The 22,239-nt window shown below is 38.0% G+C and overlaps 1 pseudogene; it reads right to left on the reverse strand.

The window, feature by feature from the left end:
* Positions 1-5,741: 5,741 nt before the first annotated feature.
* Positions 5,742-20,733, reverse strand: LOC132174131 (PHD finger protein MALE MEIOCYTE DEATH 1 pseudogene; annotated as a pseudogene).
* Positions 20,734-22,239: the final 1,506 nt, after the last annotated feature.

Below are 22,239 nucleotides of genomic sequence, written 5' to 3' on the forward strand. Positions count from 1 at the left end.
TGGGCCATTTGGAGGTGGTTGGCCACCCCCTTTGGCCATGGGGTGGCCTGGCCACTCCCATCTAGACGGATTGGGGGTGGCGAGCTAACCCCATGGCTGGATGAGGGTGGCCAAAACCACCCCCAAACCTTTGGTGGTGGTTTCTGTTAGAGTATATTTGAATGATTCTAAAGTTAGGAATTTGATGAAGATTAGATTAGCCTAATTTAGAGATTTGATTATGATTTGATCACCATAAATTATGAAATTTAATTAAGATTACATTTATGTATAAGCTCTATAAATAGAGCATTCTATATTGTAAACAATTCATTGAATAAGAGCTCAATGTAGCCCTATGGCATGCTTCAGGGGCCTTATGACATGCTTCAGGGCCCCTATGGCACCTATGGCACAGCACATGGGCATTGTGCGCTTGGGCTTATGTGGACGTGCGCTTAAGCATTCAGTGCTAGGCTTGAGCATGGTGTTGTGCGCTCGATCCCAACTTCCTATAAATGCATTTTTTTTTTTTCTAATTTCTTTGTATCTTTCACAATAATACCACAATTTTTTCTTAACAACTTGCAAAACACTAAAACACAAAAACATCATAAAATAATAAAGTTAAAGGCTTAGCAAATATAAATCAAGGGGTCCAAATATGCGAAATTTGACGCTCATCAGCTAGCCATCCCCAAATGGCCTAAGGGGGGGACCCAGTTTTTTTTTAATTAATTAATTAATTATTATTATTATTTTATTTTTTTTATTTATTTTCTTTTTTAGGAGCAAACAGGGAAGAAGAAGTTCAAAAAATGGCACGTGCATCTCATGTGGTGGGCTTTCCGTCTTCTCAAACGGCAAAGCCTAACGGAAGGTTCGAATTGACAATTTTTGAAACTTCACGGGATACATTACAAATTTTTAAACATTAGGGTTCAAATTAAAAAATAGTTCAAACTTAGAGGAGTAAGGTGCATTTTCCCCAATCTTTTACTAAGAAATTGGTAGAAAAAGGATATGGAGCTTATTCATTGGAAATAATTAAAACAATTAATATAGAAAAATATTAGGAATGCTGATAAATAAATTCCCCATCATCTTAACATCCATCTATTGGTAAAAGATTTCGCATCCTTATTATTTATTTATTCTAGTATCTAAAACAAGGATTCGGCTTTTGGGAAGGGAATAATTGAGGGCCCCACCCACCCATTAGGTTTTTTTAAAAAACATAATAAACAAAGCATTAAAATTTAAAAATTATAAAAAAATCAATAATTAAAAAAATAAAAATATTAAAAACTTAAAACAAAAAAGTAGAGGAAAAAAAAAAAAAACCAAAGGAGTGGTTGGAGCCACCCTTGGCCAAAATGGGTGGCCGGCCACCCATTCATTGTAGCCTTTGTTGCTCATGAGGTGCAAATCTGACCCGGTGAAAATGGCGGCCCTGGCCCTTGGCGAATCGGTTTTGGGAGTCTCCAGTTCATAAAGTTAAGGACGAGGGTGATGAGAAAGAAGAACAAGCGAAAGTGGAAGTGGGCGAGGAAAGGCAAAGAGAACTTGGGGGTCGAAACAGAGGTAACAGGAACATAACTAAAATCACTTAATTACAGTTATAATCTTCTATGTATTCACTTGAAAAATATATATATATATATATAAAATAAAAAAAACTGAAGAGATTCTGACAATGATCATTCCTGTGGATCATGACTCATGAGCAAATGATTACAACTATATATGCAAGTAATACCCAACTACTAAAAACAAGCAAAGCCAAAAAATCTAAAAGCAAGTTACTGTGGTTTCCAATTCTTTGTGATTAGTGATGGGAGCTAGGATTGTGGTTCAAGATAAAGTGAAAAAATTGATCAAAAATACTAAAGAATATAACTAACTAATATAAATAAACAATTTTACCATTTGTGGAGCTCCATTTGGAACTCATATTCTTAATTAGCAAAATATTCGAGCTCATTGAATATGTGTAGGACCCATATGAGTTTAGAATTCAATGATGGATTCATTAAATTTGTAAAAAGAGATAGTTGAAAGATGATTGAAAGAATGATGTGTAATATGTCTTATCAATCATTAAATTTGTGGGGTTCACGATTGATTTATGTAGGATGCACAAATCTAATGGTAGATTTGTAAGATGTGATGAGCCAAATATGGAGAAAATATTGACCCCTAACATTTTTCTTAATTATTTTAGAGAAATGATATACTTCATTTATTTTTTAACGATCTTTTAACCATTTTCATAATGAATAGACGAATCCAGTATTGATTTTGTATGGGGTTTACAAAAATTCACAAATCTAATAGTTGATCTATGAAATTTATAAGATGAGATGAGAAAAAAATAAAAATAAAAAATAAAAAAATTAATATTGATGTGAGTCATTTCGCATTTATTTTAACCATTATTGAATTTTCATTTACTAAAGCTTCACCGCCTTCATGAATAATAGGAGGCCAAATACTAATTTTTAAAATGTTTTAATAAATAATTAGTACTAATAAATAGTTATTTTTTGAATTGACTAATAAATAATTTTAGCTTTTACTATAATTTCTCTACAAGCTCATGATAAGCGATTATCTTAATGGTGAAAAAAATGTCACATCAATTTATATTAGATTTTTAGTAATTAAAGCTTCAATATTTCTAAGAACAATCAGTATTCCTTAGGTAAAATGTATCTAGTTGAACTATTAAAATGGTAATTGTAATATTTCCGTTAAGTGCAAAACAATCATTATTCACTTGTCGTTAGTTCTTGTCTAAAACTGAGAATCATGTGTTCAGAAAATTCGATTTTTTTTTTTTTTTTTTTAGAATATATAGAAATTAAATGTGCCTATTTTCTCTATTAAAATAAACATTTTCATACTATATTTTGTTCTAATTTTTATTTTTATTTTTTATATTTAACTGTAGAAGATTGTTCAATTACAATCTTAGGCTGGTACAGACATATTAATGCAAGTCATTAATTTATATTTGGGTAAAGTCCACATACCCCCCTCAAACTACCACTCAATTGACAATGTCCCCCACAAACTTTCAATTGTGACAATGTCCCCTCTAAACTACCAAAACATTGTCAATGTCCCCCCAATACTAGCAATAAGACAAAAATGTCTCTATAAATTTCTCAATAAGACAAAAATACCCTTATAAATTCAAAAAAAAAAAATTGATTTTTTTAAAAAACGAAAAGTTTTAATTTAAAGATAATATTTATAAAAAAAAAAAAACAATTTTTTTTTTAAAATTTTTTTTAATTTTTTTAGACTTAAATTGTCCATCGTTTGGAGACTCTTTTTTTTATTTTTTTTTGTTAGTTTTAGGTTTTTTCTAGAAGTTTTAGTTTTAGTTTTTTTTTTTAAAAAAAATTTATTAAGGGTAATTTCGTCATTGGAAGGAATATTGACAATTTTTGATAGTTTGGGAGGACATTGTCACAATTAAAAGTTTGGAGGGACATTGTCAATTGAGTGGTAGTTTAAGAGGGTTATGTGGACTTTTCCCTTTATATTTTATAGGAATTGGAAATAATTTTAGCAAAAGAAAATAAGAAATTAACGGTCAAGCAAGTGGGCCACCCAAACAAGAAAGAAAACAAAAATAATAAAGAGAAGGAGCAATGAGAAACAGCGGCTGCATAAGGCAAAATGGGTTTAAAATTGATCGGATCAAGATCCACGGCAAGATGAGTATAAGGGTCAGTGGTTGGTGGATCTAGAAGTAAGCGAATTAAGAAGGTACCAAGTATTTGCTTTCATGTCTCCAGTCGGAAAGGATTAGGATATTTAATTAATTGTGTGCTATGCATTTGCTAACCAATCACCACTTACCACATATGAACCCACCAAAACATGGATTGATTGAATTTAAAAATCATACTTAATTGTATATATATAGTTAATTAGTCATGCATACATAGACTTTAAAAAAATTAAAAATTAAAAAAAAATAAAAATTAGTCATACATAGTATATTACGTTTAGGATTTATAACTTATTCACATTATATATAGATATACTATAGTTTGTATTATCTAGTTATATATAGTAATATATTGTTAATTTGCTACCTATAGATTATAGTTATATGCAATATTGTATAATATGTCTTATATAGTTACGTATTATTTATTTATACTATAAATAAATGTTTAGAAATTGTTTTAAAATTTGGGCTTGAACTCTGTTCGAGTCATACATTAAAAAATTTAATAGCTTAACTTGAGCTCGAGTTAAACCCAACTCAGCTTGAATAACATTCTGAATGAGCTTGAGCACAAGTTTTCAACGAGCCGAGTTTGAACACACATTTTATAGCTCGGTTCGAACTCGAGCTTGACTTAAATAAACATCTTTATAAATGAGCCAATTTTAAAATCGTAAAGCTCGACTTAACTTGACTCGATTACAACTCTAATCCCTTACTTCATTCCCTCCCTCATGATGTTGGTATATATATATATATATATATATATAAAATTAATCATGTGTTGGACCGTATAAAAAATGTAAAAAGATAAATTTCTCTGTCGATATCCATAAAGGGGAGGGACAGGAATGAGAAGAAGAAGCATAAAATGGAAAGAGGTATTTAATACATTCCAAGTTGATTGGGAAAATGTTTAATTTATCTCCCCAACAATTAAAAAAACTTTGTAGATAATGTTATTGTTCTGTTAATAATTTATATGATTATGTCCCCACTTGCACAGCCTTTGGATCCTGCCCAATGCTTGTTTCTTGTATTCTTCGATGTACGTTGTCAATTCCCCATTCATTTTCAAACAAAACAATAATTATTCCTTGTCGTTAGTTTTTCTAATGGTCTAATTAATTCTTTGTTTGCCTCCAAACCAAAAAGGAGATATATGTAAGTGTTGTTATTTTGCTTGTTCGTCTTAAAAAAGAAAGCTCTATACATGCCAACAGTTCCTTCAATATATATATATAAAGTAGGAAATAAGAATCAGGAAATATAATATAGAAACTAAAGGTATAAATATTAAATAGAAAGGCTTCGAGGGATTCAATTGATCACTTTGAAGAGATCAAATTCCAATTGATGTTTTGTCATAGGGCAGCTACATCATTTTGTAGAGAATGTTGCAGCTTATTTTAGAAAAATAATTATTATAAAATAATTCCTAAAATAAGGAGATTGCATCATTGCAATAATATGCAATTAATTTTCTCAAAAAAAAAAAAAAAAAATGCAATTATTATAACTATGAAAATTTTAGAAGAATATTATGGGATATTTCACAATCATAATATAAAGTTGGCTATCTTGCTGCCCAACCTTCAATGCACATGACCAAACTGTACGTAGATGCCAAGAAGAGCCAACAATGCCAGCCTAATGTATTTAGGTATGCAACTTATTTATGAGCACTCATTTAGTTTCTTTTTTCTTTTTGGTATGAAATCAACAACCGACAAGTATTCTCCCTTCCCTAACTTGATCATTAGAAAAAAAATAAAATAAAAGACAACAACCAACAAAGTATTGAAACAGGAAACAAAACAATTAGTTGTCTGCAGATGAACACCAATTAGTAACAAAAAACAGGAATCAATATCTAGCAATTGCCATTAAATAATACAAATAACACTATAGTGATAGAACATTATCACTTCATTACAACATCTCAGAACTTAGAGTACTATCCAATTGAACTACTACTACTCTTCTTTCTCTTTATCCCCTCATGATCGAGTTATGATCACTGCAGAAAAGACTGTTTAAAGCATCAAAACAAAAACCTCAGTTCATTACAAAATCAAGACAATAGCTTCTATTGATTCCTCAAAACTTTCACATATTGTATATTGGTTCCTTAAGTGAGCTGAAGACCTCGCACAATTCGCAAATGTACACCTGCGGGATGACTTGGGTATCCTTCATGCCACAGCAATGAGTGTGCATCATCACATCACAAAAATTACATGCTACCATCCTCTCCCCGTCATAATCTGTAGCACCACATGTGCATCTCACTTTCCAACTTTCAATCCCGGCTTGGCACCTCAAAGGATTCTCCAAAGCTAACCTGATCCCTGTAACACAAAGGTCTATACCTGATGCTACTGCTTCAGAAAGAAATGTCTCATCGTTCAAGCCCTCCAGCTTCTCAATATTCGTCACCATAAAATTTTCGGCGATGCAGTATGTCTTCTTTGCTGCACTCTCCACCGCCTGTTTTAACTCTCGAACTGTTGCATGAAGTGGAACAACAACAACAACTTCACCCAGTGGTAATCCCTTCTCCATTTTAGTTTCTATTTCACCCAAAGGCATCAAGCGACAAGTAAATGTCAGAAACTGACCATTTTCATCAATAAGTACTGGCCACTCTTTCACAAAATACTTGCAGTTCAGCACTTCCCAAGTTGCCTTCTTTACCAAATCCGATCCCAGATAATCCACCAGTATATTGCTATACAAATAATCCAAATCATCATAAACATCAAGTCCTGGCTCCAGAGCTGGTTCTGAAAGGGGATTTGGAAGTACTTCAGAGGCCTTAATCCCATTGCCAAGCTCATGGAGTGCGTATTCAAAAATACGAGTCATTGGGTTCTTCGTACGACGCACAACATGGTTTCCTACAATCACATTGTCCAGTAATTTTAGCACATAATCCAGCAGACCTGTATCACCGATGTGAACCCGAGCTGCAGCTCTCAAATCTTGACGAGGCATACCGCCATGACAAAAGTTTTCAGCGTTCTTCTCTTTCAATACATTTACAATCACTTCTAGGGCATCTCCAAGTCTTTTTGCAGACCATTTTCCATCCTCCATATTGGCAATTACACGTGGTCTTGAGGTAGAAGATGAAGGAGAGGCAGTATACGTAGCTTTCTTGTTTATATGCACAGGAGCATAAGACTTGATAGTTAACATGAATCTGAGAAGATCTTTGAGTGTCATCAGCTTGGTTTCATTCATATCTCTGTAGTGACGAATTAATTGCTTGATTTTGCTTCTGCATTTGCCAGCGTCACCAAAATCTTTGACGATTTGGTCAAGTTGCAATGAGCTTAGAACTTCGATGGCTCTAGAATAACCAAGCTCTGTCACTCCAAAGCTTCCATGGCAGAATTTGTAATCCCATTTACCATACCAAGGATGACCATAACCAACCCCGTAGAGCAACCTGAGATCCATGGAACTCTTCCTTGACAAATCCTTAACTGTGATTTTCCTGCAAGAGAGCAAAAAATTTCATAAATTCCCAGTCTTTAAAGCCTAAAAGAAACCAAGTAATTTGGTGGTTTCACTTACCGAGTTCCAAGATTTGTGCAAATACGATCCCACAAATCCATGAGTTCCTTATCACTGATATATTTCGAACCCGCTGCAATTCCATTGATGTAGAGCAAATGGCCAAACCCATTGCTGTGAATTAGCCCATGCAAGATATGGGTCTGAAGATGAAGGAAGTCTTCAACCAAAGGCGTATTCAACTCAAGATCAGCTACTGGGATTATCAGATGATAATTTGTTTTCGATACAAAATGATGGCCCCAACCTAAGTAAGAAGAAAAGAATTTAACACATATATATCCAAAATAAAAAGCCCTATCTATCTCTCCCATCAATATGAAAAAAAGATTATTTTCTTTTTCTCAAATAAACTTGTCATTAACAACGAAAATATGCAATTACAAGAAAATCAGTAAACAGCTGAACCAAAACAGGAGACTACATGTACAAAAGCAAAATCCTAACTCCAACAGCATCTAAACGTACACCCAAACATCAGAACAAACAAAACTAATACTACCAGTACTTCAGCACACAGTACCAAGCATAGCAACAACACCTGTGTATAAAAAAAAACAGCTACACAATCTGCATATATAGTCACAATATAGCTGAAGAAATTCGTAGGTCTAACTCATCTCATAAAACTGGTTTTATAAGAGAGGGTTGCCCATTCCTTATAAATATGCCCAAGATGTTGTTCACAGGCAATGTGAGACTATTTCTCAACACCCTCTCTCACGTGCAGGCCGGTATTTTTCTTGGTCCTTGTCACGGAGTAAGTAGTGTGGACCTTCCATTCATCCTGTGATAAGCTCTGATACCATGAATAAATTCGTGGGCCTAACTCATTTCGTAAAACCGGTTCTACAAGAGAATGTTGTCCATTTTTTATAAACAGGCCCAAAGTCTTGTCCACAGGCAATGTGAGATTATTTCTCAACACCCTCCCTCACATGCAGGTCGGTATTTTTTCTGGTCCTTGTCATGGGGTAAGTAGTACGGGTCCCATTCGTCCTGTGGCAGGCTCTGATACCATGAAGAAATTCGTGGGCTTAATTTATCTCATAAAACCGGTTCTATAAGAGAGGGTTGCCCATTCCTTATAAACATGCTCAAGATCTTCTCCACATGCAATGTTGGACTATTTCTCAACAATAGCAACCAACCAATCAACCAAATAAAGAGACTTGGCCTGACGCAGGAAAGCTGCATAAGTTGTCAACAAACAAAATAATGGGAAAATATAAAGGTTGGCGTCTAAGGACTCCTTCAATATGGACTATAACTTGTCTTGGACTTGAGCATAATTAAAAAAGATAATAAATTGGCTGTAGATGTTGGAAGCTCATCAAATCATAACGCGAGAGAGTTTTTTTTTTTTTTTTTTAAAAAAAATGGTAGAAGTTATAAGTTCTTTTAATTAATAAGGGACTTTAGTTTTCTAAACTCATGTGTTTATTCAATTCCCAACTAAAGTCTTAACTTAGAAATGAGTTTTTGTTATTTAATACAATAAATACGGAGAAGTAAAAGCCTTGAAAGTTAGTTTTTGAATGCCTCTATTTATAGGCTTCGTAAGATGTATTTTCATACAAGTGAAATATAAAGAAGAATTCATCCACTCTTGATGCAGCGTGACTTAATAGGTTGCAGCGAAAAACAACAATAAAACAACAGATAACTAATTTTAGATTTTGAGTCTATCAATGAACTAAAAATTCTTCTTGAAAAACTACATACTCTCTAAGTTTTGAAGGAAAAGAGGAATAAACTCAACTCTGAATATTCTCATTAATCAAAATCAATAATAAACAACAATTGCCTTTCTATGGAGGCTATAAGCATATATTTATAACCCCAAAACCTTAAACCTAATAAAATATGACATAAAAACCCCTAAAACCCTAAACTTAATAAAATAACGAAATAAAGACTCCAAAAACCCTAACCCTAATAAAGTAATAACATAAAATCAATTTTAGATAATAAAAAACGCAGAAAATTAACATAATGCCCCGTGTGCGATCGATCGTAGGCACAAGGGCAATTGATCACACAACCAGAGACTTGCTGCACATAAGTGTCACTGCGTGCGCTCGATTGCAATCACACTGGCGCTCGATCGCAATTGTAGGGGCTCTGCGATCTGCATCATTCTCCCCTTGTTGGAGAGAATTCACTCTCGAATTCAGCCGGTTCTTCCCACGGTCCTTTGGATGTCCAGTCAACTCATTCCACTCGCCCATCCTCAAGATCAAGACAAAATATTACCCCACAATAAACGTGATGCTTCTCATCATCAAAATAACTTGATGGTTGTCATAAAAGCCCTATACACTATTTGGCAATCCTTCAGATTTGCCGTTCTTCGTTTGTTCCTTCTCCCTTCCACGTGCCATGAAGATACTCAAGAATGAATTAGTCATAGTTGCCCTTGTGAATAAATAATTCTCCTCAACCGTATAGAACTCACCACAATCATTATTAGGAGAATTTAAAATACTTTCAACCCCAAGGAAATCAATATAATCAACCCCTTCACCATTATAATGAGGCACTTCAACCTGAAAGGTCTTCATCAACCTCTTCATAATTGCCAATGCCACCCGTGGGTTCTTCCTTTTCCAATTGATCATCTTCGAGATAGAGGCCGCCAAACATAGGAGAAAAACCATCTTCTTCGTAGTCTTCCTCTTGGTCATCTTCTTCGGGGTAGAGGCCGCCAAACATAGGAGAAAATCCATCATCTTCGTATTCGTCCTCTAGGTCGGATGCCAAAGGTCCTTTAATCGGTTCTTCCTCAATGACATCGCCATCATAGGTTAGCGGGGAATCCCAATCCATAAATCCTTGCGAAGGATCTGCAACACTTTCATGTCTGAACTCTTCATCAACGAATTCGGATTCCTGAAACTCTTTATCCACAGATTCTTTTTCCTCCTCCACAGACTATGGATTCAGTTTATGGATTTGTGGTTGGCAAGTAGAGGTCCAATTGGCCTATCGTGGACTCTTCACCTCACTCCATATTTCCCTAAATGCCCTTTTTTTGTAGGAATTTTCTATTTTCTTTGTTACAACCATAGACCATTGTCTCCAATTTTTTGACTTTTGACCCATGGTATAACTATGGGGTAAGAAAGCGACCCACATATATTTCAATAATTTCTCCCAACTATTGATCTTCAATTTGCCTTCCTACTTTCTAGTTTTCTTCAGTTGTTACCACCATCCACCAACTCTTCCTCAGAATATGTGTACCACCAAAGAGACTCGTTGTTCATCGGGCACTCCATTGAATTCAAAAACCTCTTCAACAGCCAACACCCAATCCAAAAATTCGTTGGGTTCTAGATCCTCGTCAAATTTTGGGATCTTGAATTCGAATCTACTCACCCGTCGATTGGCAAGAGCTTGCGCAAGGTGTTGACGTCCGTGCGTTCGGCGCTCTGCAAACGGGTTTCTAGATTCGTTCCCATGTTAACCACATAGTTGGATAACTGGGTAGTGAGTCTTTAATTTGATCTCTCATAGCTCTGAATCGATCCTCCGTGTGTTGCCAATGTTCAGTGATAGATTTGCCTTTCGCCTCTGCGAATCGCGGTCTTGGTTGGCGACGACAACCGTTCGGCCCACCACTCATGTGCTGCAACCAAATTGCTGGTTGCTCTTTATATGCTGTCTCCGTGCGCATGTGCACCTTGTTCATGTCTGTAATGCAGTTGCTCCTCCCCATTCATGGAAAGTAATTGAGCTCTGATACCAACTGATGTAGTGTGACTTAGTAGCCTGCATCGAAGAACAACAATAAAGTAGCGGATAACTAGTTCTAGATCTTGAGTCTATCAATGATCTAAGAATTTTTCTTGAAAAATACCCTCTAGGTTTTGAAGGAAAAGAGGAATAAACTCAACTCTGAGTATTCTCATTAATCAAAATAAACAACTGTCTTTCTATGGAGGCTATAAGCATATATTTATAGCCCTAAAACCTTAAACTTAATAAAATATGACATAAATACCCTCAAAACCCTAAACCTAATAAAATAACGAAATAAAGACTCCTAAAATAGCATAAAGTCGGTTTTAGATAATAAAAAACGCAGAAAATTAACATAGTGCCCCGTGTGCGATCCATCGCAGGCACAAGGGCGATTGATCTCAGGCAGAAGGGCAATCGATCACACAACTAGAGACCTGTTGCGCATAAGTGTCCCCGAGTGCACTTGATCGCAGGCACGCGGGCGCTCGATCGCAATTCCAAGGGCTCTGCGATCTGCATCAACTCTCCTCTAGTCTAATTTTGTTCTTTGTCTTTAGTAATAAAAGAGAGAAAAAGAGAGAGAGAGAGAGAAATAGAAAGGTAACTAGTCTTTTTATCTTTCAGTAGACACATGTACTCTGTTAAGGCCTCACAACCATTCTGCAGAAGAAAGACAAAGAAGTTGATCATAGAAACTGCATGGGTAATGAATGTTTAAGGTTAGTAGGTAAGGAATAATAATGCTCGGGGTGTTGTATGGGATAGTAGATTGATCCGGATCCCTACAGCTAGCTTATCGGGAACAAAAAGGAAATGTTGTGGGCATCCTCAATAAAGAAGCGTTCCTAAGGATTTGAAGTACCAGATAAACTTGCTTTTGGCGGAATGAAGTCTTAGCTTCGTTCTCCTTGTATATACAGGCAAAGAGTTACAATTGTAATCAAGTTTGACAAACCCAAACTTGATACAAACTAGGAGAACTAATAAAATACAAACAAGTAGAACAAATACAACTAGAACACTAAAAGAGAAGAGATAAAAACAACTATAAGGATAATGCTAGAGAGTGGTTCGGATCTGTTTGGATTCAAAGAGTGAATCCAAAACAGACTCTGTTTGGATTTAAAGAATGAATCCAAAACAGACTCTGTTTGTTCCTTAACATCCCCCTCCAACGAATGGGAGGGCGAGTGACCATGAGTTTGTCTCTAAGGAAAACAAAATGAGAGGAGGTAAGACCCTTTGCGAAGATATTATCACATTGATCTTCAGTTGGAGTGTAGCTAGCACTGAGATCTTTGTGAAGAATTTTCTCACGGATGAAGTGGTATTCAACTTCTATATGCTTAGTACGAGCATGGTAGATGAGATTGGAAGCTAAGGCAATAGCACCTATATTATCACACAGAGTACAAGAGGAACATGGAGAGAAACTTACAATTCATTGATTAGCATTCGAAGCCATGAGAGCTCAGCAGTTATGATGTTCATGGCACGATATTCAGCTTCTATGCTAGATCTCGAGACAATAGGCTACTTCTTAGCATGCCAAGAAACTAAGTTGGAGCCGAAGAAAACTCAGGGGGTGTTTGTTAAACAACACCCCCACCACCTCGCATTGTTCATGGGAAAATAAAAAATAAAAAAGAAAATAATGATTGATATGGGAAAATGAAAAAGTTGTATTGAAAAGTAGAAAATTTTGTTTTGCAGTGATTTTTTTTATTTGAATAGTAATAAAAAGTAAATGATGTGATATAAAAAATGAATGATTTGATATAAAAGTAAGAATGTTTTTTTTGGAAAAAATGAAGTGAATAGTGTGGTGGAATGTGGGGGAATGTGAGGGGATGGGGTGGGGTTTAACAAACAAGGCCTCAATACCCTATGGTAGATCTGTGATGAGACAGTAGCAGTAGGTAATGGTAGTGGACTTGGTATCTCCCACTCTGGATCTTCCTATTTTCTTAGCTCAAATCAACTCCTACATCTCAAAAATATCTTACATTGTCCTGATGCTACAACAAATTTACTTTCAATTAATAAATTTTGTCGTGACAAAAATTGCCATTTTAAACTAATTGATACTTATTTCTTGATTAAGGACAACCTCACAGGGAGGATCCTCCTGCAAGGGGCAAGTGAAGATGGTCTCTACCCATTAAGGCTACAATACTTCACCAGAAATAAAGTTAGAGCATTTACTGAACGAATTGAGATTAAGTTGTCTTCTTTAGTTTGGCACAACCACTTAGGGCATCCAAGTCATCAAATCTTGCAGCATCTGATTCACAGCTACTATCTTCCTGTGTCTTCAGTTAAGTCCAGTCAATTCTATTTGTGTTTCATGTCAATTAGGAAAGAGCAAAAAGTTACCATTTGCTGAGTCTAGTCGGGTCACCACTACTCCATTGGAGCTTATTCATAGTGATGTATGGATTTCTCCTTTATCTTCAATCAATGGGAGCAAATGGTATGTTATTTTTATTGATGATTTCTCTAGATACACTTGGCTATTTCCTCTTAAACTCAAATCACGTGTCTTTGAAACCTTTGTTAAATTCAAGTGCTTGATAGAAAATCTATTTTCCTTTAAAATCAAACAACTTCAAATAGATGGGGGCGGTGAATACACCTCTCATAACTTTACTAAATTTCTGTCAACACATGATATTCTTCATCGAGTCACATGTCCACATACATCTTAACAAAATGGAGTTTTAAAAAGAAAACATAGGCATATCATTGAATCTTAGTCTTCTAGCTCAATCCCACCTCTCTTCAAAATACTGGGTTGAAGCTGTCAGTACTGCCGTGTATCTCATCAATAGACTGCCTACCCCAACTCCCCAAAATTCAAGTCCTTTCACCAAGATCTTTTTTTTGAAGGAATATTATGAATATTTATTATCTTAAAAGATCTACAAAAGATCACACAAGTAGGAAAGATTGCTCCATCCGTACAATATCATCTACACTTGGTGGGGCATCCCCCAACCAAGTAGACATAGTGACATGGGTGGAGGCCAATTTTGTAAGCGCGTGTGCGGCCTTATTGGCGTCCCTTATAGCATGTATGAAACAAGAGCTTTCAATTACACATAGCTCTCTTTGAATACATTGTATGAAGTGACCATAGCTACTAAGACACGGTCCCTCAGACTCAATGTCCTTAACCACTTGCAAGGAGTCACCCTAAAAAATGACGTTGTTGAGCCCTAATTCCTTGCATAAGAGAACTGCATTCATCACTGCTAAAGCTTCAACCATTGTTGGCTCCGTTTGTAAAGCCAAAGACATGCTTAGCACAGCAAGAAACTTCCAATTAAAGTCTCTAGCAAGAAATCCCAAACCCACACGCCCTTCCTTTGAATTAATCCCTGCGTCCCAATTAATCTTTACCATTGTGCGTGGTGGGGGCTGCCATGTTGCAACGGTAGAAACGCGGTCGTTGGTCCTACCCGCGTCCTCATTACGATTTACCCTGCGGAAATCCTCTAGCACTGTAGTAGCTTCCTGTATGAGCCTTGTGGGGTGGAGAAATTTTTCTTCATGTGCAAGCGAGTTTCTCCTCAACCAGATTTTCCTTGCCAACACAACAAACAATTTGACTTCTTCCGCATCATAACTTTTAAGCACTAATTCAAAAATTTATGGGAAAGTTCCATTCGTCCCTCCAGATTTTTGCAGTCAAATCGACCTACTTCCCCACACATCACTCAATGACGGGCAAGTCCATAGAATGTGTTCCACCGTTTCATCTTCGAGTCCATAAATGGGGCATCGGGTGTCTAGAACCACTCAATTTTTCCTCAAATTCGTTCTCATTTGTAGGAGATTATGCATGGCTTTCCAAATAAACAGCTTTGCTGCATTTGGTATCTTGAGTTTCCAACATTCTTTCCAAACTACACCACCCGCAGGTCTAGATGTTCCACACTCTCTGCTAGTCAGGCTATCATTTTCCAAAAAATAAGCACTACGGACGGATAAAACTCCATTTTTAGTACCCCGCCAAATGAGCCAGTCCTTTGCTGGCAGGGGACTAAAAGGCATGCTTCTAATCATCTTCGCGTCATCCTCCAGGAAAACTTGTGCAATAAGATCATCTTTCCACTATCTCGTATCTGGATTAATAAGCTTTGACACACAGGCATGTCGATCAAGTACATTCCGCGGTGACTGGACCATATACGTGGTTGCTGTCGGGATCCATTTGTCACCCTACACATGAATGTCCTCCTCGTTCCCAATTCGCCAGACAAGTCCATTTTGGAGCACTGGCTGGGCGGCCATAAAACTCTGTCATACATAAGAAGGCCGGTTACCTAAAGATGCCTCCAGAATTGAATAAGATGGGTAGTATTTAGCTTTTAATATTTTCCAAGCCAAAGATTTCGGACACTAGAAGAGTCGCCAAATTTGCTTTGCTAGTAGAGCTCTATTGAAGATTCTTAAATCACGGAATCCCAGACCACCTTGGGCTTTAGACACACCCATTTTTGCCTAGCCCATCCAATGTATTCTAGAAGTGTTTTCCTTGTGTCCCCACCAAAATCGTTGTATCAATCTCTGAATCTCCTCGCAAAAAGCATTTGGTAAGAGAAAAACACTCATACAATACATTGGAATGGCATGTGCCACAGCTTTGATTAAGATCTCCTTCCCTGCTTGTGTTAGAAATTTTGTTTTCCAATTATTGAGGCAGGTCCAAACTTGGTCCTTGATACCTAAAAAAGCTGTTGTCCGTGACTTTCCAACAAAAGTTGGGAGCCCTAAGTACTTGTCGTAATTCTGTGTGGCCTAAAGTCCTGAAAGTTGTGTAATTTCCTGCATCTTTGCTTAACTTGTGTTGCCGCTAAAAATTATGGAGGTCTTCTCTTTATTAAGCTTCTGCCCCGATGCTGCTTCGTATTTGTCTAGGAGTTTGGTGACCCGCCTCCATTTTACCAAATTGGCCTTACAGAAAATCAAACTATCATCAGCAAAAAACAAGTGGCTCAGTCGGGGTCCTTTTTTGGAAGTAGGCACCCCAGTCAGTACCCTAGTCTTCTCAGCTCAAGTCAAAAGTGCACTAAGCGACTCAGCGCACAACAGGAACAAATATGGAGACAGTAGGTCCCTTTGCCGGAGCCCTCTGGAAGGCTGTATGTGTCCAACTTGTAGTCCGTTAACTAGTATGGAATTAGAGACCGAACTAACGCATCCCATGATCAACTTTATCTAGCTATCCGGGAACTCCATTTTGCGCATCACTGTTTCTAAGAAAACCCACTCCACATGGTCATAAGCCTTGCTCATATCAAGTTTAATCCCCATATAGCCCACTTTACTCCACAATAGCGTTTGCATGGAATGGAGAGTTTCATATGCCGCCACTATATTGTCTGAAATTAGTCGCCCAGGAATAAAAGCACTCTGGTGGGAAGATATGACATGTGGAAGAATGAGCTTGAGTCGATTTGCCAGGGCCTTTGCAATAATTTTGTAGACAACGTTACAAAGGTTGATTGGTCTAAAATCAGAAACACACCACAGGGCTGTCTTTTTTGGAATGAGGGCAATGTGCATCTCATTGACTCTTTTATCCATCTTTGATCCATTAAGAAAATGTAAAACAACAGTACATACCTCTCGACCAACAGTCGACCACTGTTGTTGGTAAAATTCTGTTGAAAAACCATCAGGGCCTAGTGCTTTGAAAGGTGCTATTTGCATCAATGCTTTGTATACCTCATCTTCCGTATATGTAGCAGTCAAGGAGAGCTTCATATCGTTTGACAGCCTGCCTTCAATAGTGGCTATGCAATCATCTATACCATGCGGGCCAGCTGATGTAAACAATTCTTGATAAAAATCTATAAAGGCTTGTTCCACCAAATCCTGTGATGTACAAGGATGACCCCGTCTATTTTCAACTTGCTCAATTTGGTTCCTGTGCCGTCTCTGGTTTGCACAAGCGTAAAAAAATTTGGTATTGCGGTCACCATCACGCAACCAATTTTCTTTGTCCCTCTGTCGCCATTTGAGCTCCTCTTATTCCAACAAACCATTTATTTCTTCTTTCAAGGCCTTTTCTATATGCATAGATGCCGAAGTTGACTCCTCTTGAAGTTTCTGTAACTCTTGTTTGAATCTGTTTCTCAGTCGGTGGCTTCTGTTTTTGGACCCACTGCTTGATGACTTGCTAACAACCTTGTTGCTTGCCTCCGAATACCTTCCATGGATATGTGCTTGGACTTCTAGCAGCCCATGAATCTTGAATAACTTTTTTAAAATTTACACATTTGGACCAACCAGTTTCGTACCGGAAGGGTCACCATCGTTTCCCAACTGACGTCCTCAACTTGCTCATACTAAGAAGTAATGGAAGATGGTCTAAACTGCAGCAGGTTAGAACATCAACACCTGTATCCCTCCATACTTCACTCCGTTCCTTATTAGCCACTACCCTATCCAATCTTTCCAATATATTTTCTTCCCCGGGCCGACCATTATTCCATGTGAATCTTGGGCCTTTAAACCCTAGATCATGTAGACTGCAGTCCTCTAGAGCATGCTTAAATTCTTCCATTTGTCCCCTTGGTCAGGTTATCATTCCTTTTTTCTCCGACTAACTCGCAATTTCATTAAAATCCCCGACACAAACCCATGGGGTGGGTTGAAAAGACTTAAGATATTGAAGCAAATCCCACGATTCTTTTCTTTTTGCAGTCATCGAGTGTCCATAGAACCTGGTGAATTTCCAATCTGGCCAAAACCCCCGACTAACAATCACCGCAGAAATATGACGACGGCTGAAATTTTGAATATTAACAGTAAAATGATCCTTCCAAAGCAAAAGTAAACCTCCATTTCGACCCACACAATCCACACCAAACATATAATCAAAACCCAATTTTATTCGAATAAAGTCACATTTATTATCAAACATTTTGGTTTCCATCAAGAAAACCATGTCAGGCTTCTTTCCCTTCACTAAACGGCAAAGGTCACGAACTATCCGAGGGTTCCCAAGCCCTCGGCAGTTTCAACTTAATACAATCATTGGGATTGGCGGGGCTGCAAAGCAGCCTCAGCCGAAACATGAGTCTCATTGCTAACAGCAGAGTTTGAAACCCTTACATGTTTCCTCCCTGCAGATGCTCTCTGGTCCGAAGCCTGACCATTTTCCAGCCGCAAGCCTTCGTCATTCTCAGCTTCTGCACGTCCCCTTCGTTTTCCACCCTGCGGCTATGTTGGGCTGAGAAAAAAAAGCAAGGGTCTTCTCTCTAATTGGTGTGGGCTGTGGGCCAACTATCTTTCCTTAGTTGCATGTCCCAGTTGAGTGAGAGCCAGCCACACGTCCATAAAAGGGTGACGTGGGTTTACTGAGATTCCCAGCTGGCCACGTCGATTCCTTGTTCCCCTCCACCAGATTCCATTCCATTTGCTCTTTAATGTGGTTCCATTGGCCCATGTAAAAATTTTCGGATTTGTGTGCATCTCCTTCCTCATAAGGTGCTCCTAGTTTTGAAATTATCTCCGCTGGACTTCTGCCATAATTTGCAGTGGCATCAGTTTTGGTAAGAAAATTACTCGCAGTAAATTCCTTGAAGCTCCTGTCTCCCACGCGTGCCTTCTTCCCTTTTTGGGAGAAGCTTGTTGCTTCTTCATTTGCTCTTTGTGGAGCCGTTAGGTGATGCTTGATTCCCACGATTTCCTCACCCCTCTATTATTGGTAGATTATACTTTTCCAAGTCGTCGCTTCTTCTTTTTGTAAATGGAGCATTCTGGTTTTCTTTGTATGGCAACTCTTCACTGCCTCTTCCGGAATCATCACTGTCCGTCTTAGTGATAGGATCTTGCACCAATTTTGCCCCATCAGTAGCAATTCTGGAATTCACATTGCATGCATGCCGGTCATCTAAACCGTCATTAGTGCGTGCGAATTCTTTCCTTATTTTGTCATGGGCAGCAGGTCCCACTGGCACCGAGGCCGGTGATCGGTAGTATCCTTTCCCCATCCCCGGGGCATAGCCGGCAACCTCTTATCTGAGTCGTAAGTGTCGCTTTTCTAGCCAGGCACGGCTAGGAGGGACTCGGAGCCATAGACCATACTCAGGGTCTGACCTGTTTCCTTGCTTCCCCTTCCCGTCCCCTTTCAAGCAACCTTGAGGACCATGGCGAATGACCCCACAATCAAAGCAGAATTTTGGAACCTTTTCGAATTGGAAAGGCACCCAATAAGATTTGTTTTTCAGCTTCAGAGTACGTCCCCTCGGAATTGGCCTTGCTAAATTTACATGTACACGAACACGTAGATAGTCCCCCCAGCCCATTCCATCTACGTCAGTATCAACATCTTCTACTTTTCCAACTACAGCTCCAAGCTTAAAGCCCATCTCCCTTTCCATATAGACCATCGGGGGATCGTACATTCTAATCCAAAATGCTGCCGAATCGAATTTCATACGACTAGGCGGCATAAGCCCATCCAGCTCTTCCATCGTGAACAGTTGGCCCTTGAAAATCCACGACCGTCCTTCCAAAACTTGTGATTTATCCCAATAGTGTTCAAAATCTAGGAGGAATAAATTTTCCCCTATAATTTTGAAATGTAGGGATCCCATCGGCTTCCACCCCTTAATAAGGGTAGAACAGATATAGTCCATCCCAATGATCTTATCGACTACAAGTTTGCCCACCAGCCAAGATTGGGCCCTTGATTCCAATACCTAGACAACATTGTCAATGGCTTCCACTCCAACATTCTCCTCTTCAGACAAGGAGAAGTTCCCCCACTTCCTTATCAGATCGTTAGCCATTCTTTTCAATAGGGACTAAACCTTGTGAACAAGAACACAAAGCCTGCTTTGACCTCTTCCTTCACGAGTTCCAAATGAAATGTAGCAAAAATCTCCTTCTCCTCTAGGGTTGTAGCGGCACCCTAGAGAGAAAAATTTCCTTATCACCTTGTATGTCGCACGTTCCTTTCACCAAGATCTAATACCATGAAAGAAAATAGATAAACTTGCTTTTGGCGGAATGAAGTCCCAGCTTTGTTCTCATTGTATATAAACCCAAACTTGATATAAACTATGAGAACTAATACAATACAAACAAGTAGAACAACTACAACTAGAACTCTAAAAAGGAAGAGATAAAAACAATTATAAAGAAAATGTTAGAGATAAGGATAATGCTAGAGATAATGATAATGCTAGAAAGTGGTTTGGATCAGCTGTTTGGATTAAAAGGGTGAATCAAAAACAGACTCTATTCGTTCTTTAACACTAGATTCCATTAAAAATTCAACACCCATATAAGGAATGAAATGGAGATATCCCTTAATTACCGGCACATCGACAGTGATCGCAGTAGGGGTGCTGACTGCACTGGACGTCCTCCACAATAATGTATAAGGGGACAACGACGTCTTTGGCAGAAGAGCTACGCTGAAGGAGCATGAGCCAGGCGGCGGGCATGCATTTGACATTCTTCTGATGTAGTTGGGTGTATTCTTGGAGAAATAGCCGCATGTTGTCGCAGAAGGCGCCCTTGGGGTTGATGGGGTAACCTGCATCAACGAATGTCTGAAAATTGTAGACCTTTGGCATTTGTGTCCGCAGCGGCCTCAACATGGGCGTCGGGGTCGAACTCAGCTTCCTCCTCTTGTTGGCCACAAAAATAGACATTTTGAATTGTTTTCTTCTTGAAGCGCTCTAAAAACAAAGAGATAAATAAGTTAGTCCACTCACTCGCAAAAACGAAATTTCAAGAAGAAAGAAACTGAAGCAGAGAGGCGAGGGGGTGGGGGTGGGGAGAAGAGAGAGAGAGAGAGAGAAAGAGAATGAAATTTCAAGAAGAAAGAAATCAAAACACAGAGAAAGAAAGAAGAAAGATAATATTTCAAGCAAAGTTCAAACAGAGAGAGAAAGAAATACCAGTAGAGGGGGATGAAGAACTACGCTGAATTCCAAGAAGAAAGAAATCGCAACACAGAGCGAGAGAGAGAGAGAGAGAGAGAGAGAGAATGGAGATGAAATTTAAAGCAGAAAGAATGATATTTCAAGAAAAAGAAGCACAATAAATTAGTCCACTAACTTGCAAAAACGAAATTTCAAGAAGAAAGAAACTGAAGCAGAGAGGAGAGGGGTTGGGGGTGGGGGTGGGGAGAAGAGAGAGAGAGAGAGAAAGAGAACGAAATTTCAGGAAGAACGAAATCAAAGCAGAGAAAGAAAGAAGAAAGATAATATTTCAAGTAAAGTTCAAACAGAGAGAGAAAGAAATACCAGTAGAGGGGGATGAAGAACTACGCTGAATTCCAAGAAGAAAGAAATCGCAACAGAGAGAGACAGAGAGAGAGAGAGAATAGAGATGAAATTGAAAGCCGAAAGAATGATATTTCAAGAAAAAGAAGCACAATAAATTAGTCCACTCACTTGCAAAAACGAAATTTCAAGAAGAAAGAAACTGAAGCAGAGAGGCGAGGGGGTGGGGGTGGGGAGAAGAGAGAGAGAGAGAGAGAAAGAGAATGAAATTTCAAGAAGAAAGAAATCAAAACAGAGAGAATGAAAGAAGAAAGATAATATTTCAAGCAAAGTTCAAACAGAGAGAGAAAGAAATACCAGTAGAGGTGGATGAAGAACTACGCTGAATTCCAATAAGAAAGAAATCGCAACGTACAGAGAGAGAGAGAGAACGGAGATGAAATTTAAAGCAGAATGAATGATATTTCAAGAAAAAGAAGCACACACAAGAGGTTTGAGTTCTCAAGCTCGTGTTACAAACAATGGTGGCCTCCAACGAGAGGAGGCAAAATATACATTACGCTTCTTCTTCTTTTTTTTTTTCTATTTTTTTAAGAATGTACAAAAATTATGTCCGTTGGCACTTGGCACCTCACTCACCCACCACTCTTAGCGCCAGTAGTTATAAGTAAATTACGGGACGGCCCCGCATAAAAACATTTATTGACCACGTTGTTGTTTCGATTACCCACACGTTTTTCAAGCAGTATTGGGGTATTCTAGTCGCATCGTTACTTCTTTTTGGGCTTTCAGGTGTCAACCTAGTTACATTAGTTAGAGAAAAATCGTTATTAGTTATTACATGTCAAATAATTTTAGTTCTCAAATTTATATGTTTCTCTTATAATAGGATCAAGATCCTCTACATACATTTATTACACCAACATATAT

This window comes from Corylus avellana, chromosome 2, assembly GCF_965113065.1.
Source record: "Corylus avellana chromosome 2, dhCorAvel1.hap1.2, whole genome shotgun sequence".
Classification (NCBI taxonomy): Eukaryota; Viridiplantae; Streptophyta; class Magnoliopsida; order Fagales; family Betulaceae; genus Corylus; species Corylus avellana.